Source organism: Phyllobates terribilis, unplaced genomic scaffold (genome assembly GCF_046119375.1).
Source record: "Phyllobates terribilis strain yellow unplaced genomic scaffold, ASM4611937v1 Scaffold_8__6_contigs__length_399053987, whole genome shotgun sequence".
Classification (NCBI taxonomy): Eukaryota; Metazoa; Chordata; class Amphibia; order Anura; family Dendrobatidae; genus Phyllobates; species Phyllobates terribilis.
In genome coordinates, this window is record NW_027362768.1 from 17,814,088 (window position 1) to 17,830,785 (window position 16,698).

Here is a 16,698-nt window from a genome sequence, read left to right on the forward strand (position 1 = left end):
TAGTATATTCCTTATGTGTAAGGATAAAAGAATAAAAGGAACAATCTCACCAATACTGCGGATGCTGTCCTTTTTGTGCAATCCAGGTATGGTCCCTTATGATAGGTTAAACCGGGAAGAGAGGATACCGGGGGGAGGCAACACTCTTAGCCTACACAATGCCCCCAACCTTTCCTTCAAATACCTAAGGGAACCCAAATTAATGCCCCATTATGCTCCCTACGTGTTTCGTTTTGTTACTCATCAGGGGAGACTGGTGATCAATAGAAATTGAATCTCAAACCGGGGCATCACTTGCCATACTGCAAGTGATAATATCAAAAACTGCCTGGAGCTCGCGTAGGGAGCATAATGGGGCATTAATTTGGGTTCCATTAGGTATTTTAAGGAAAGGTTGGGGGCATTGTGTAGGCTAAGAGTGTTGTCTTCCCCCCTGGTATCCTCTCTTCTCAGATTAACCTATCATAAGGGACCAGACCTGGATTGCACAAAAAGGACAGCGTCCACAGTCTGGATTGGACTTCATCTGTATTCCTTGGTACAATCTCTGGTGCTTTGGGACTTAGTTCACTCTCCTGAGGATGGTACATCCCTCTCTTTGCCGGTCCAAGAAATAGAATAGCGTGCTCTACTTCATCCGAGCTCTCAAGGGCACTATCCACCTCCAGAGCTTCAGCCGGTGGTAGTCCTTTTGTCGATCTCAGTCGATGGCAATCTGCTCCTGTGAAGTCTTGTGGTGGTGCGAGATAATCAAAGGGTAATAGTAAATTCCGACGGACTACTCTGTCTTTCATGTCCCCCGTTTCCAATCGGATTTCATACACTGTGTAACGGGTCTGGGAGGTGGAACCTCTGAGCTACTATACAAAGGGGCAGTCCTTCTAAGGAAGCTGGTGGCTCCCAGGGAAGGCGGGCAGGTAGTCCCGGCAAGTGACAGGAACAGTCTCTGGGTAGAAGGGCAGGAGGTCACGGCAAGTGACGGAAATAGTCTCTTGACAGGCGGGTGGTCACGGCAAGTGACAGCAGGGTAAGAGTCTCTAGACAGGCAGGTGGTCACGGCAAGTGACAGCAGGGTAAGAGTCTCTAGACAGGCAGGTGGTCACGGCAAGTGACGGCAGAGCCTCCAGGTAGGCTAGCAGGCGGGTAGCAGGTGAGCGCTCCCAGGTGAGCGGGTAAGAGTCTCTCGGCTGGCTGGCAGGTGGTCACGGCAAGTGACGGCAGAGCCTCCAGGTAGGCTAGCTGGCGGGTAGCAGGTGAGCGCTCCCAGGTGAGCGGGTAAGAGTCTCTCGGCTGGCTGGCAGGTGGTCTCAGGCAGGTATCAGGCAGGTATCAGGCAGGAGACAGGCAGGTGACAGGCAGGTGTCAGGCAGGTGTCAGGCAGGTGACAGGCAGGTATCAGGCAGGTATCAGGCAGGTATCAGGCAGGTGCTTCCTGATCCGCAGGCGGACTGGTCCATAGACAGACTGGCGGGTGCAGGTAGACAGACTGTCGGACCGCAGGAATACAAGCAGGTAGACAGAGCTGGAAAGCAGACTGGCAACGGGACCTGAGGGCTGAAGCAGAGGTGAAAGGCTTTGCAACAACTTTGCTCGGGCACCTCCATTTTGGAGGAGGTGCCTTATATATGGGAGCTCCACCGGCAATTGGCCGGGGACTCCTAAGGATGGCGCGCGCGGCCCCTTTTAGAGAGAGGGAGCGCGCGCGCGCACGCCCTAAGCACAGTGCCCGGGAAGCAGTGAGCGCTGCCAGCAGCGCGGGAAGAGGATGCCGAGGACGGAGCAGGGAGGTGAGAGTAGCGGCGTCTCTGCCTAGCAGGAGGCAGGGACGCCGACGCTACAGTACCCCCCCCTTTAGGCCCCCCCTTTTTTATGCCGGAGAGAAATTTATCAAGGATGAGCGGGGCATGGATGTTCTCCCGGGGCTCCCACGTTCTCTCCTCAGGACCAAACCCCTTCCAATCCACTAGAAAAAAGGTCTTTCCTCTTACCTTTTTGGTGGCCAGAATGTTCTCTACCTCAAACTCGTCTTCAGCGGAAACCGGAGCAGGAGGCGTACCTGTAGACTTGGAAAAATAGTTAAGTACCACGGGTTTGAGGAGAGATACATGGAAGAAGTTGGGGATCCGCAAGTTGGCCGTGAGTTTCAATTTATAGGCCACCGGGTTGATTTGTTTGATAACTTCCAGTGGGCCGATGAACCGAGGCCCTAACTTGTAGGAAGAAATCTTGAGCCGGACATATTTGGACGAGAGCCAGACTTTATCTTCAGGATGGAATAGGGGCGGATCCAGACGTCTTTTGTCAGCCTGTTTCTTCATCCGCTCGGAGGACAGAAGAAGTGAGGATCTGGTACTCTCCCAAATGGAGGAGAATTCGCTAACAAGAGATTCCGCGGCCGGATTATCCAACGAGGCGGAGACGGGAAACGGGATCTGAGGATGTTGACCGTAGACAATAAAAACGGGGATTCGGAGGAAGGCTCGCTCTCGTGATTATTATAGGAAAATTCGGCCCACGGTAAAAGATCCACCCAGTCGGAATGGTGGGCATTAACAAAGTGCCGGAGGTAACTGGTTAAAGTTTGGTTGATCCGCTCTACTTGACCATTGGACTGTGGGTGATAAGCAGAGAAGTCCAAGGTGACCCCCAGCAGTTTACACATGGCTCTCCAGAAGCGAGAGGTGAACCGAACTCCTCGGTCGGATACGATGTGGAGAGGGAGACCATGAAGACGGAAAATATGATGGATAAAGTCTTTAGCCAATTCAGATGCAGACGGAAGACCCGGCAAGGGGATGAAGTGAGCCATCTTAGAGAAGCGGTCAGCGACCACCCAAATGACTGCGCAACCAGCAGAGACAGGGAGATCCGTTATAAAGTCCATGGCTATATGCTGCCACGGGGCAGCAGGTATGGGAAGAGGCAGAAGGTGGCCGGCTTTCAGATGTCTAGGAACCTTGTTGCGGGCGCAGGACGCACAGGCTGAGACAAAGTCTATTACGTCCTTGTGCAGGGTAGGCCACCAGTAATGCCGGGTAGTAAGCTGGAGGGTCTTTTTCTGGCCAGCATGGCCAGCTAGCTTAGACGAATGTCCCCAGTGTAGGAATTTCTCACTATCAGGTACTGTTACGAACGTCTTACCGGGTGGAAGACGATTTAGATCCACGGGAGCCACCAGCATTACCTTGGCGGGGTCGATGATGTGCTTTGGCTCCTCCTCTAGATCGGAGAACAAAAAGGATCGGGACAAGGCATCAGCTGTGATATTTTTGTCTGCTGGGCGAAAATGAAGAATGATATCAAAGCGGACGAAGAACAAGGACCACCGGGCTTGGCGCGGGTTAAGTCTTTGGGCACTCTGGAGATAAGCCAAGTTTTTGTGATCCGTGTAGATTATTACCGGGTGAAGAGCCTCCTCGAGCAGGTAACGCCACTCCTCCAGTGCCAACTCAATGGCTAACAATTCTCGGTCTCCTATAGAATAATTGCGCTCAGATGAGGAGAAGAGTTTGGAGAAGAAGCCGCAGGTTACCATTCTTCCGGATGACGACTTTTGGGTGAGCACCGCTCCGGCTCCGGAGGAGGAAGCGTCTACTTCTAAGAAGAATTGTTTGTTGCTGTCCAGACGGTGCAGCACAGGAGCGGAGGATAAAGCTTGTTTCAAAGAAAGGAAGGCCTCCTCTGCCTCGGGCGGCCATTCTTTGGGATTAGCGCCCTTACGGGTGAGCGCAGAGATAGGGGCAGTCCGGGAAGAGAAGTGCGGAATGAAGAGGCGGTAGTAGTTGGCGAAGCCCAGGAACCGCTGGATAGCCTTCAACCCCTCCGGTCGGGGCCACTTCTGGATGGCAGAAAGTTTCTCAGGATCCATTCGTAGACCGGTCTGAGAGATGATGTAGCCCAGAAATGGAAGTGAGGTCTGCTCAAAGGGGCACTTCTCAAATTTTGCGTAGAGGTGGTTTTGCCTGAGCCTGAGCAGGACCTGACGAACGTCCCTCCGGTGTGTGGGGAGATCCGGAGAGAAGACCAAGATGTCGAGCAAGGTATACCACCACGCAGGAGTAGAGAAGGTCACGGATGATATCAATGACCAACTCTTGAAAGACGGTGGGAGCATTACAGAGACCGAAGGGCATTACAAGGTATTCATAGTGGCCGTCCCGGGTGTTGAATGCCGTCTTCCATTCGTCCCCCTGACGGATACGAACCAGGTTATAGGCCCCACGGAGATCCAGCTTGGTGAAGACTCTAGCACCCCTCAGACGGTCAAATAATTCAGGAATGAGCGGAAGGGGGTATTTATTCTTCACCGTGATCTGGTTAAGGCCTCTATAGTCTATGCAGGGACGGAATGAGCCGTCCTTCTTTTTAACGAAGAAGAAGCCTGCTCCCGCCGGGGAGGTAGGTTTCCAGATAAACCCCCGGGCCAGGTTCTCCTCGATATATTCAGACATGGACCGGGTCTCAGCAGCGGACAAAGGGTAGATACGCCCTCGGGGCGGAGTAGCGCCAGGTACCAAGTCGATAGGGCAATCGTATGGTCTATGAGGAGGTAATGTCTCTGCTTCCTTTTTATTAAAGACATCAGCATAAGACCAATAGGGTATCGGCAGGCCGGGTAGATTGGCCGGGGGAGGAGAAGGACGGGCAGGACGAACGGGAACTAAACAAGTCTTATGGCAGTCCTGTCCCCAGCGAAGGACTTCTCCGGTCTGCCAATCAAGCACGGGTGCATGTCTCTGGAGCCAAGGTAGGCCAAGCAAAAGGGCATGAGAGCGTCCAGGTAGAACATGAAAGAAGATGCTCTCAGAGTGCAGAATTCACACCTGCAGAGTTATGGGTTCGGTGACAAGTTGGATGGGATGCGGTAAGAGACCCCCGTCCACGGAGGCGACAGATAAGGGTTCGACCAGAGGTTTGGTGGGAATGCGGTATTTCTCTACCAGGCACAGAGAAATGAGATTTCCGGCAGCTCCAGAATCAAGTTGAGCTAGTTCAAAGTAACAGTTCTCCCCGCAGATGATAGAGACCGACAGCATCAGAGATGGAGAGGGTTTATTCTTGTCTAGGACGACCTCTCTGAGCGATCCTAGACACAGGTGTTTCCCGACCTCTCCGGGCAGGAACGGATCCGGTGCTCCTTACTGCCACAGTAGAAGCAGCTCCCCTCGGCACGGCGTGACTCTTGACGGGTCTTGACAATCTTGGTCTGGTCGACCTGCATAGGCTCGGGTTAGTGCGCCTGGGGAGTAACTGAGGAAGTGACGGGATTCTGGAAGGTAGGAGCAAGGCGAGGAAATCTCCTCTCTCGGGTGACCTCTTTGGTGCGCTCCTGGAACCGGATGTCAATCCGGGTGGCAAGTGTTATTAAGTCGTCGAGAGTGGTAGGAATGTCCCAACCGGCAAGTTCATCTTTAATCCGGCCGGTTAGACCCTCCCAGAAGATGGACACCAGGGCGTCGTTATCCCAAGCAAGCTCAGAAGCAAGGGTACGGAACCGCATGGCATATTGGCCCACGGTGAGACTCCCTTGACGGAGGCGTAGCAGAGATGAGGCGGATGAGGTCTTTCGTCCAGGTTCGTCGAAGACTTTCCAGAAGGCCGTGAGAAAGGCTGGCAGGTTGGACACCAGGGGGTCTCCTCTCTTCCATAGAGGATTTAGCCAAGCCAGCGCCTCCCCAGTGAGATGGGACATGATGAAGGCCACTTTGGCTCGGTCGGTGGAAAACTGGTGTGCCAAAAGTTCAAAGTGCAGGGTGCACAGGTTAATGTAGCCCCGTGCCTGACCGGGATCTCCACCAAAACGAGGCAGGGCGGTAAGGCGGGGACCGGGAAGGGATGCCATGGTATTGATGGGCAGCGGCGCTGCCGGGGTAGTAGTTGTGCGAGTGGAAGCAGCTCCCGACGAGGCAGTCAGTGTGTCCAGGTGGGAGTGAACACTACGCAGGTGGCCCAAGATGGAGTCCTGTTGGGACCTCTGACGGGAAAGTTCATGACATAGGTCCGAGAGAAAGGGACCTTGGGTGCCACCGGGTTCCATGGCCCGAGCAAACTGTAACGGGTCTGGGAGGTGGAACCTCTGAGCTACTATACAAAGGGGCAGTCCTTGTAAGGAAGCTGGTGGCTCCCAGGGAAGGCGAGCAGGTAGTCACGGCAAGTGACAGGAACAGTCTCTGGGTAGAAGGGCAGGAGGTCACGGCAAGTGACGGAAACAGTCTCTTGACAGGAGGGTGGTCACGGCAAGTGACAGCAGGGTAAGAGTCTCTAGACAGGCAGGTGGTCACGGCAAGTGACAGCAGGGTAAGAGTCTCTAGACAGGCAGATGGTCACGGCAAGTGACGGCAGAGCCTCCAAGTAGGCTAGCATGCGGGTAGCAGGTGAGCGCTCCCAGGTGAGCGGGTAAGAGTCTCTCGGCTGGCTGGCAGGTGGTCACGGCAAGTGACGGCAGAGCCTCCAGGTAGGCTAGCTGGCGGGTAGCAGGTGAGCGCTCCCAGGTGAGCGGGTAAGAGTCTCTCGGCTGGCAGGCAGGTGGTCACCGCAAGTGACGGCAGAGCCTCCAGGTAGGCTAGCTGGCGGGTAGCAGGTGAGCGCTCCCAGGTGAGCGGGTAAGAGTCTCTCGGCTGGCTGGCAGGTGGTCTCAGGCAGGTATCAGGCAGGTATTAGGCAGGTATCAGGCAGGTATCAGGCAGGAGACAGGCAGGTGTCAGGCAGGCGACAGGCAGGTGTCAGGCAGGTATCAGGCAGGTATCAGGCAGGTGCTTCTTGATCCGCAGGCGGACTGGTCCATACACAGATTGGCGGGTGCAGGTAGACAGACTGTCGGACCGCAGGAATACAAGCAGGTAGACTGAGCTGGAAAGCAGACTGGCAACGGGACCTGAGGGCTGAAGCAGAGGTGAAAGGCTTTGCAACAACTTTGTTCGGGCACCTCCATTTTGGAGGAGGTGCCTTATATATGGGAGCTCCACCGGCAATTGGCCGGGGACTCCTAAGGATGGCGTGTGTGGCCCCTTTAAGAGAGAGGGAGCGCGCGCGCGCCCTAAGCACTGTGCCCGGGAAGCAGCGAGCGCTGCCAGTGACGCGCCCCCTGGGCCTGTGCTGTGCAAAGGATACCCGGAGCCGGATCGCTGGGGGTTGTAGTCCTCCGTGGCTGTGACCTGGTCCGTGCCCAGGGCGGTCAAACCAGTGGCAGTCTGAGTGTGATAACAAATGTCCGACTACGCCACCCGAGGATTGCGGTCAGTGGGGACCGCCGCTGCGCTGCAGACCGCTGAGGCTGATGTTGTAAGCGCAGCCAAGTATGGGATAACTCCCCACGGGAGAAGTATTGCCTCAGGGCAGCTAGTGTGGATGATGGGAGTGATGGTGTGAGCGTCCCACTACTGATGGTGCTGGTGCGGCGATGAAACACAGAGACGTGTGGTGCAGTTCAGGGTATTTACTGATGGAATAACGCAGACCCTGCCGGGAGTACTGGTTAGCAGTAGGGGCCTGATCAGTCTGTAAGCAAGTAGAATCTACCCTGGCCAGGTGGAGTTGTAGGCCTCCCCGACTATCTGCACTCTTTCCTGGCTACCTTGCTCTCTGCGGGTAGAAGTAGCCCACGTCCCTGAGTATACCGTGTGGTGCTCACCCGTATGGCCGGTGACTTGGGGCCTTCCGTTAGCCTCCGCTTCACGATGGCGGTGCTGGTCCCTTGCATGTGACCGTGCCTCCGGGCTTCTATGGCCAGAGGACATGGAATCCCCTGCCGGTTGGATTCTGCTCCTGGACCTGGATGTCCCCACAGCCTCGGACTCCGTGTCCGGGTTTAGTGTCTTCAGCCAAGGCGAGCTTTCTAGCTTTCAGCCTCTGGCACTCACTCCTGCTCCTACAGAGCTCCTAGTTCTTGCTTTCCCTGTGTCTGCTGTCCTCCAGACCAGACTGCGTCTCTGTCTGGGACTTCACTCCCTAATCCCGCCCCAGACCCAGTTTATAAGGGCAGATTCCTCCCCTCCCAGGTCTGGGCGGGCAGTGTTGCATGCTTAGGGCTCCTGACCAGAGAAACATCCCACTTGCTCTCAGACATAATATTTCTATTACTGTGGCAACCAGACCCCTGGGGTGCCACATTTCCCCCTAGTAAACTTTAGTACTCCGGGACTAAACACTTTTTTAAAGAAACATAAATGCAGGGTATAACAATAATACAATAACATATTTACAAGAAGCTTTAGTTCTTTAAAGGTCACGGCGTGTCCGCAACCGGGTGTCCATATCACCCAAGGTGAAGTTCGTGAAACAAGAGGGCGTCCATGTCACCCAAGGTGAAGCTTTAAGCGAAGTAGGGGACCTGTCCAAAGCAAACCCCTTGCGTTGGCCCTGGGTGTGGCTGCAAGGCTGAAGCTAGCTACTTTGGACCGCAAGGAGGCCACGCCAGACAGGTTTTCTCTTCCGCGGCCGTCTTCGCAAGAGGCACCAAGGTGCAACTATCTACAAGAATTGTTCCGGTTATCCAGCGTCCATAACCTGTTAGTCCATAAAAATCTGCAGGGTAACTGAGAAACATAATTAATAACAGGCAACAAACATAAACCATAAACAGTTAAACAGATAAATTCACAGTGCATTAGTTTAGATTTTCCAGCGAGCCGGCATCTGACCTCTAGTGACTCTATTGGACCTATGGAGCTCACTAACTGGTCCTGCACTACAGGGTGTAGGAGGTGTTATGGGCAAGCTGGGCAGCAGTCTGCGCACTCTTTGGCTCACTATGGGCACGGCAGGCTCACTACTAGCAGAGGGTTGATTCTCCTGGGCTGCTGGTGTGGACTCTTCTGCCTCCTGGGCCGGCTGCTCTTCCAGCTCTACCTGGTCTTCTGTAGGCACTTGAGGGGCTGGCTGGAGAAAGGTGAGGACGGGCACCGCGATAGCGTTGTTATCTTGTGTCCAGGACCGGGGAAAGTCTCCGAGTACGGTGCTGATCATTTCCTCCTTTTCCTCTACGGGTTGAGGGTCTTCCTGATCTTCATCCGTGCTTTGCAACTTCTCGGGGCACTTTTTCAGGTGGTCTCTGGAGACAGTGGCTGTGGTCTCTCCTCCATCCTTGCTGATGACGTACACCTTTGGATTATTGTGGCTTGAGGGCAGTACGGTGTACGGGTCCTTTTCCCACTGGTCGTCCAACTAATGGAGCCGCCTTTTTATTTTCAAGACCTGCTCTCCAGGTACCAGGGGAACAGCGGGAGCATGTTGGTTATAAGTCCTCTCCTGCCTTTCTCTTGATTGGCAGAGACTTCGTTCGACGCTCTCCTGTACTTTCTGGTACTGCTGCTGCCGCTCTGTATCCCAGTCTGCCTCTGGCGAGGTGTCCTCGGATATCAGGACTCCCATATCCAGGTCAACAGGCAGCTTACCAGGTCTTGCTCTCATTAGGTAAGCCGGGGCACAGTTGGTGGAACCTACCGGGATGTGGTTCTACAGGTCCACCAGATCGGGCCATTTCTCAGGCCACAGACTGCGTTCTTCCAGGGGCAATGTTTTTAGCAGATCTATCACCACCTAGTTCATCTTCTCGCAGAGTCCATTGGTTTGGGGGTGATAGGGCGTTGTTCTTATCTTCTTGCAGCCATACAGGTTGCAGAACTCCTGGAAGACCTCCGCTTCGAAGGCTGGTCCTTGGTCCGTCAGCACTTGGTCCGGGTACCCGTGTGGGTGGCAGAAGTGCAGCTGGAAGGCTCTGGCTGCTGTCTGAGCCGTCAGGTCTTTGACAGGGACCACCACCAGGAACCGGGAGTAGTGATCCACGATGGTTAGGGCGTAGACATACCTGCTTCTGCTTGGAGCCAGTTTAACATGGTCCAGAGTGACCAGTTCCAGCGGCTGCCTGGTGATGATGGGCTGCAGGGGAGTCCTCTGGCTGGCACGGTCCCTTCTTCTTAGATTGCACGGGCCACAGTCTCTACACCACCTCTCAATGGCTCCTCTCATGCCTATCCAGTAGAACCGTTCACGCAGCAGGAACTCCAGCTTCTTCCATCCGAAGTGCCCTGCCCCATTGTGGTAGGCCTCCAGCACCATAGCTGCGTCCCGTCTCGGTACCACAACCTGCCAGATCAGCTCATGTGTCCATTCTGCAGCACAACTTCTCCTTGTAGAGAAACAGTCTGCTCTTTTCCGTCCACAGTTGCTTGGTCTCTTCCGGAGCGTCTGGGTCCATCCGGGCGTCAGCCTGGGTCAGCATCTCCTTTACCAGACAGACTGCGGGGTCACTGTCTTGCGTCTCCGCCCAGTTGTAGTGGGGTAAGGGTTGAACGTAGCGGATCGCTGGCCCCTCACACGGTGGGAATACTGGGTAATCCCATGACGGTGAAACGCAGGGAGTTCGATCTCTTCCAATTCTTCTGGATCCTCCCCTTCGTCCGGTAGGTTTGGCATCCTGGACAGGGCGTACGCATTGGTATTGGAGCGCCCTGCCCGGTATTTGATTGTGAACTCATAATTGGACAGGCGGGCCATCCATCTCTGCTCCAGGGCACCCAGTCTTGCAGTGTCCAGGTGTGTCAACGGGTTGTTGTCCGTGTACACGGTGAACCTGGAAGAGGCAAGGTAATGCTTGAAACGTTTGGTTACTGCCCACACCACTGCCAGGAACTCTAGCTTGAACGAGCTGTAATTCTCAGGGTTTCTTTCCGTGGGTCGCAGTTTTCGGCTGGCGTAAGCAATTACCCGTTCTCTCCCCTGCTGGATCTGGGACAGTATGGCCCCTAGCCCGATGTTGCTTACGTCCGTGAGGAGGATAAAGGGCTGGCTGTAATCAGGGTACGCCAGGATTTCATCCCCCGTGAGGGCCATCTTCAGCTGGCGGAAGGACTCCTCTTCCAGCTTTTCCCATTTGAAGGGTGGCTTCTGGTTTTTGGCCTTCCTGGACTGGCCTATCAGGAGGTCCTGCATAGGAGCTGCCTTCTTGGTAAAACCGGGAATGAATCTTCGGTAGTAGCCTACCAACCCGAGGAACTGCCGCACTTCCTTTATGCTGGATGGTCTTGGCCAGTCCTTAATCACAGTGATCTTGTCAGGGTCGGGGGCTACTCCGTCAGCACTCACCACGTGTCCCAGGTACTGTACCATTGGCTTCAGTAGATGACACTTTGAGGGTTTTACCTTTAGGCCACAGTTTGCCAGGGCTTCAAACACTTCTGCCAGGTGTTCCAGATGGTCCTCATAAGTCTTGGAATAAACTATGACATCGTCCAGGTATAACAGGACCGTCTCAAAGTTCCGGTGTCCCAGACAGCATTCCATCAACCGTTGGAAGGTTCCTGGTGTGTTGCAGAGCCCGAACGGCATACAGTTAAATTCGCTGAGTCCCATCGGGGTGGTGAATGCAGTCTTCTCCCGGTCCGCCTCTGCTACAGGAACCTGCCAGTACCCGCTAGTGAGATCCAAAGTAGAGAAGATGTTAGCAGATTTTAATGCAGCTAAGGACTCTTCTATCCTTGGTAACGGGTACGCATCTTTGTGTGTGATACGGTTGACCTTCCTTTAGTCTACACACATTCTCATGGTGTTGTCTTTCTTTTTCACTAAGACTAGTGGAGCTGCCCAGGGGCTACAGCTGTCCCTAATTACCCCAGCCTCCTTCATGTCTTTTAGCATCCCCTTGGCGTGTTGATAGTGTGAAGGGGGTACGGGTCGGTATCTCTCCTTTATGGGAGGATGGTCTCCAGTCGGGATGTGATGCTCTACCCCCTTTACTCGCCCGAAGCCTAGCGGGTGTTTACTAAACACTAGAGATGAGCGTTGTTCTACTCGAACTGTTCGCCAATCTCAAATTCGAGGTGTTTTGGGCGGTGTTCGAGCCGGTCGGCGAACACGAACAATTTGAGAAAAATTCGGCTGTTCGAGGTTATGTTCGATAACTGTTCGTGCACCAAAATCATAACTGGATTTTTTCTCAGTAATGATGAAAATTAATGTTAATACGCAGTTTGAGTGTACAGCGGGGCGGGGGGAGGGGCAGGGGATGGATCTCTGCAGGAACAATGAAGATCTCCATTTTTTTTTCTCTTTCCCGCATTTGCAGTGGGGAGGTGCAATCTGTCAGCCTATCAGCAGCGCACACACGGAGCGAAGTGCTTTTTTTCACACAAGCAAGGGCATGTGTGATTGGCAGTGTATGTCACATGTCCTTGCCCTATAAGACCAAGCCATTTTCCCCGTCGCCACCATTTTCTCACTGCTGCAGCTGCGTGTTAGACGGCACCGCTGTTGCTGTGTGTGCTATACCTTGTTAATTTCAAGCCAAATTTCGCACAAATATACAGATAGCTTGGGAGTAGGGAATAGTTGTGATTGCAGTCCTTTTAAGGACTAGGTTACAGCATTTCCTACGACTTTTATCAGGGAGGTCTGTGCTCTTAAATAGATAGGTTGTGGGAGTAAAGACTAATTGTAATTGGAGTCCTTTTCAGGACTAGGTTACATGAGTTCCTATCAGTTTTTGCCAGGCAGGTCTGTGCCAGTGCTGTCCAAGTTTTTTTCACAGCATTTGGCTGAATCTAGCAAAGCTAATCCTTTTTGGCCTATTGCAGAGTGTGTTAGTCAGTGGAGTAGCCTATCTGTGTTGCAAGATATAACACCTGTGTATAGAATACCAATTTTTTTACTGCACCTAGTGAAGTAAAATCTTTTGGGCATAGCATCATTCTATTAGTCCATCTATACTGACCTCCATCAGGTTGCAAACTGAATATAATTTTTTTCTGCATCTAGCTCTGAAAAAATATTTGGGCTTCTAGCGGTGTGTGGGACTTGGTCTATTAGTCCATCTATACTGACCTCCATCAGGTTGCAAATTAAAAATAATTTTTTTCTGCATCTACCTCTGAAAAAATATTTGGGCTTCTAGCAGTGTGTGGGACTTGGTCTATTAGTCCATCTATACTGACCTACATCAGGTTGCAAATTAAAAATAATTTTTTTCTGCATCTAGCTCTGAAAAAATATTTGGGCTTCTAGCGGTGTGTGGGACTTGGTCTATTAGTCCATCTATACTGACCTCCATCAGGTTGCAAATTAAAAATATTTTTTTTCTGCATCTAGCTCTGAAAAAATATTTGGGCTTCTAGCGGTGTGTGGGACTTGGTCTATTAGTCCATCTATACTGACCTCCATCAGGTTGCAAATTAAAAATATTTTTTTTCTGCATCTAGCTCTGAAAAAATATTTGGGCTTCTAGCAGTGTGTGGGACTTGGTCTATTAGTCCATCTATACTGACCTCCATCAGGTTGCAAATTAAAAATAATTTTTTTCTGCATCTAGCTCTGAAAAAATATTTGGGCTTCTAGCAGTGTGTGGGACTTGGTCTATTAGTCCATCTATACTGACCTCCATCAGGTTGCAAATTAAAAATAATTTTTTTCTGCATCTAGCTCTGAAAAAATATTTGGGCTTCTAGCGGTGTGTGGGACTTGGTCTATTAGTCCATCTATACTGACCTCCATCAGGTTGCAAATTAAAAATAATTTTTTTCTGCATCTAGCTCTGAAAAAATATTTGGGCTTCTAGCAGTGTGTGGGACTTGGTCTATTAGTCCATCTATACTGACCTACATCAGGTTGCAAATTAAAAATAATTTTTTTCTGCATCTAGCTCTGAAAAAATATTTGGGCTTCTAGCAGTGTGTGGGACTTGGTCTATTAGTCCATCTATACTGACCTACATCAGGTTGCAAATTAAAAATAATTTTTTTCTGCATCTAGCTCTGAAAAAATATTTTGGCTTCTAGCGGTGTGTGGGACTTGGTCTATTAGTCCATCTATACTGACCTCCATCAGGTTGCAAATTAAAAATAATTTTTTTCTGCATCCAGCTCTGAAAAAATATTTGGGCTTCTAGCAGTGTGTGGGACTTGGTCTATTAGTCCATCTATACTGACCTCCATCAGGTTGCAAATTAAAAATATTTTTTTTCTACATCTAGCTCTGAAAAAATATTTGGGCTTCTAGCAGTGTATGGGACTTGGTCTATTAGTCCATCTATACTGACCTCCATCAGGTTGCAAATTAAAAATATTTTTTTTCTGCATCTAGCTCTGAAAAAATATTTGGGCTTCTAGCGGTTTGTGGGACTTGGTCTATTAGTCCATCTATACTGACCTCCATCAGGTTGCAAATTAAAACTAATTTTTTTCTGCATCTAGCTCTGAAAAAATATTTGGGCTTCTAGCAGTGTGTGGGACTTGGTCTATTAGTCCATCTATACTGACCTCCATCAGGTTGCAAATTGAATAAAAAAAATTTCTGCATCTAGCTCTGAAAAAATATTTGGGCTTCTAGCGGTGTGTGGGACTTGGTCTATTAGTCCATCTATACTGACCTCCATCAGGTTGCAAATTAAAAATAATTTTTTTCTGCATCTAACCCAGCCAATAGTTTTGGCCTAATACCACAGTTTGGCCACTCAGCTCTGCTCGGTTACCATCCATTGTTTTTCTGTGCAAACAACTCCAGAGTTGTGAATTAGTTAACCACCAAAATGAGTGGAAAAAGGCCTGCTGCTGGTGGAAAGGGGAATAGGCGTGTTGGGAAGGGGAAAAAAGGTTGTGTCCGTGGGGTAGGTGCAGAAGAAAGACCATCTTCCAGCCAAACTAAAATGTCTACTTCTTTTAGCGGACAATGTGATAAGATCCCTTTCTTACGGCCACGCCAATCGCTACAAATTCCAGATGAGGCACAAAAACAGCAGGTGCTTCAACGGATATCAAGTGCTCCTTTAAGTGGGCTCTCCTCCACATCAACTTCAACATCACAAATACTCCAGTCCTCAAAGGTGTCACCCAAATCGCACTTGCTTCCTCACAGCTCCCAAATCTCCAGCTGCCCGTCTGAGTGTGAGGTAGAACAGATGGTTGAGTCTGCAGAGCTGTTTACTCATACTATAGCCTGGGAATCAGAGGTCGACTCCAGCGCTTCTGTGAATCCAGATGAGGAAATGATCTGCACTGATGCCCAGAATCTTTATGAGTCGGATCCAGGACCAGACGCAGAAGGTTCTGACCATAATGTAGACCCTCATTCCCAAACTGTAACTCCTGTTGGTGGAGACAATGAGGAAGACGATGATAAGACTAAAATACCTGATTGGAGCGACAACTTTAGTTTTTTGTCAGGGCAGGAACAGGTTGGCTCTGAGGACGACGGGTGTGATAACGCACAGGGTGATGATGATGAGGTCGGAGATCCCACTTACTGTCAACCCACAGTCAGCCAAGAGATGAGGTCAGCAGAGGAGGTGGAGGAAGATGCTAGTGACGACGAGGTCAGGTTGCGCCTTCCTGGACAGAGACGTAGTACTGGAAGCACGTCAACAACTGCATCCTCAAACACAACTCTGCCTCTCACCACAAGTCGTGGTGGCTCTTCAGGTCGCATGGGTGCTAAGCCTTGCATAGCCTGGGCATTTTTTCAGATCGATAAAGATGACCCAACTCGTGTTATCTGTAACATTTGTCAGCAAAAGCTAAGTAGAGGCCAAAAAATACATAGTTTGAGTACTTCATGCATGAACCGGCACATGGACATGAAGCATAAGTTGCAGTGGGAAGCTCAGTGTGCTACAATGCGGCCTAGCCGGCCGGGCCAATCACCGTCTGCCATATCTTGTGCATCCGCGGCCTCTTCATCCTCTGTGACTGGGGGGACAGCAGTCACACCTGTTTTGGGGCGCAGACCTGCCACCTCTTTACCCGCAACAGCCAGCGTGATTGGCAGGTCATCATTTTCTTTGGAGGTGGTAACACCAGCTGGTGTTGAGCGCTGTCCGACATCGATAGCACCACCTTTGGATCAAGGCTACCTAACATGTCCGCCTGCATCTTCCTCACAGACCGGCAGTTTGCCGGGGACACCCTTATCAACCCCGTCTAAGCACAATAGCCAGCCCTCGGTCCCTCAGATGTGGACAAGTAAAAGACCATTTCCTCCTAGCCATGAGAAAGCTAAGAGGTTGAATTTCACCATCTGCAAGCTCTTGGCTACAGAAATGCTGCCTTTCCGCCTGGTGGACACAGAGGATTTTCGAGACCTTATGTCCGTCGCAGTGCCCCAGTACCAGATGCCCAGTCGGCACTACTTCTCAAAGAAAGGTGTGCCTGCGCTCCACCAGCATGTCGCACACAACATCACCGCTTCTTTGAGAAACTCTGTGTGTGACAGGGTGCATTTCACCACAGACACTTGGACGAGTAGGCATGGACAGGGGCGTTACATGTCGCTGACTGGGCACTGGGTAACTATGGTGACAGCAGGACAAGGGGCTGCTGTCCAAGTCTTGCCGTCCCCACGAGTTGTGCGTCAATCCTCTTTATGTCAAAGTTCCTCCACTGCTTCTGCCTCCTCAACCTCCTCTCGGTCTTCCACCTGCACCCAAAGCCTGTCTGGTCATGCCACAAGCTTTCTAACTGCGCAGAAGGTATCCTGCACACCTCCTTACTATGCTGGCAGTAGGGCTCAACATCATCAGGCGGTTTTTACATTGAAATGTCTGGGAAATGTGAGTCACACAGCTGAGGAGTTGTGGTCAGCTCTGGAGAACCAATTTCATGAATGGTTGTCTCCACTGGACCTGAAACCAGGGAAGGCCGTGTGCGACAATGCTGCAAACCTGGGTGCGGCCCTTCGCCGGGGCAATGTCACACACGTGCCTTGTATGGCTCACGT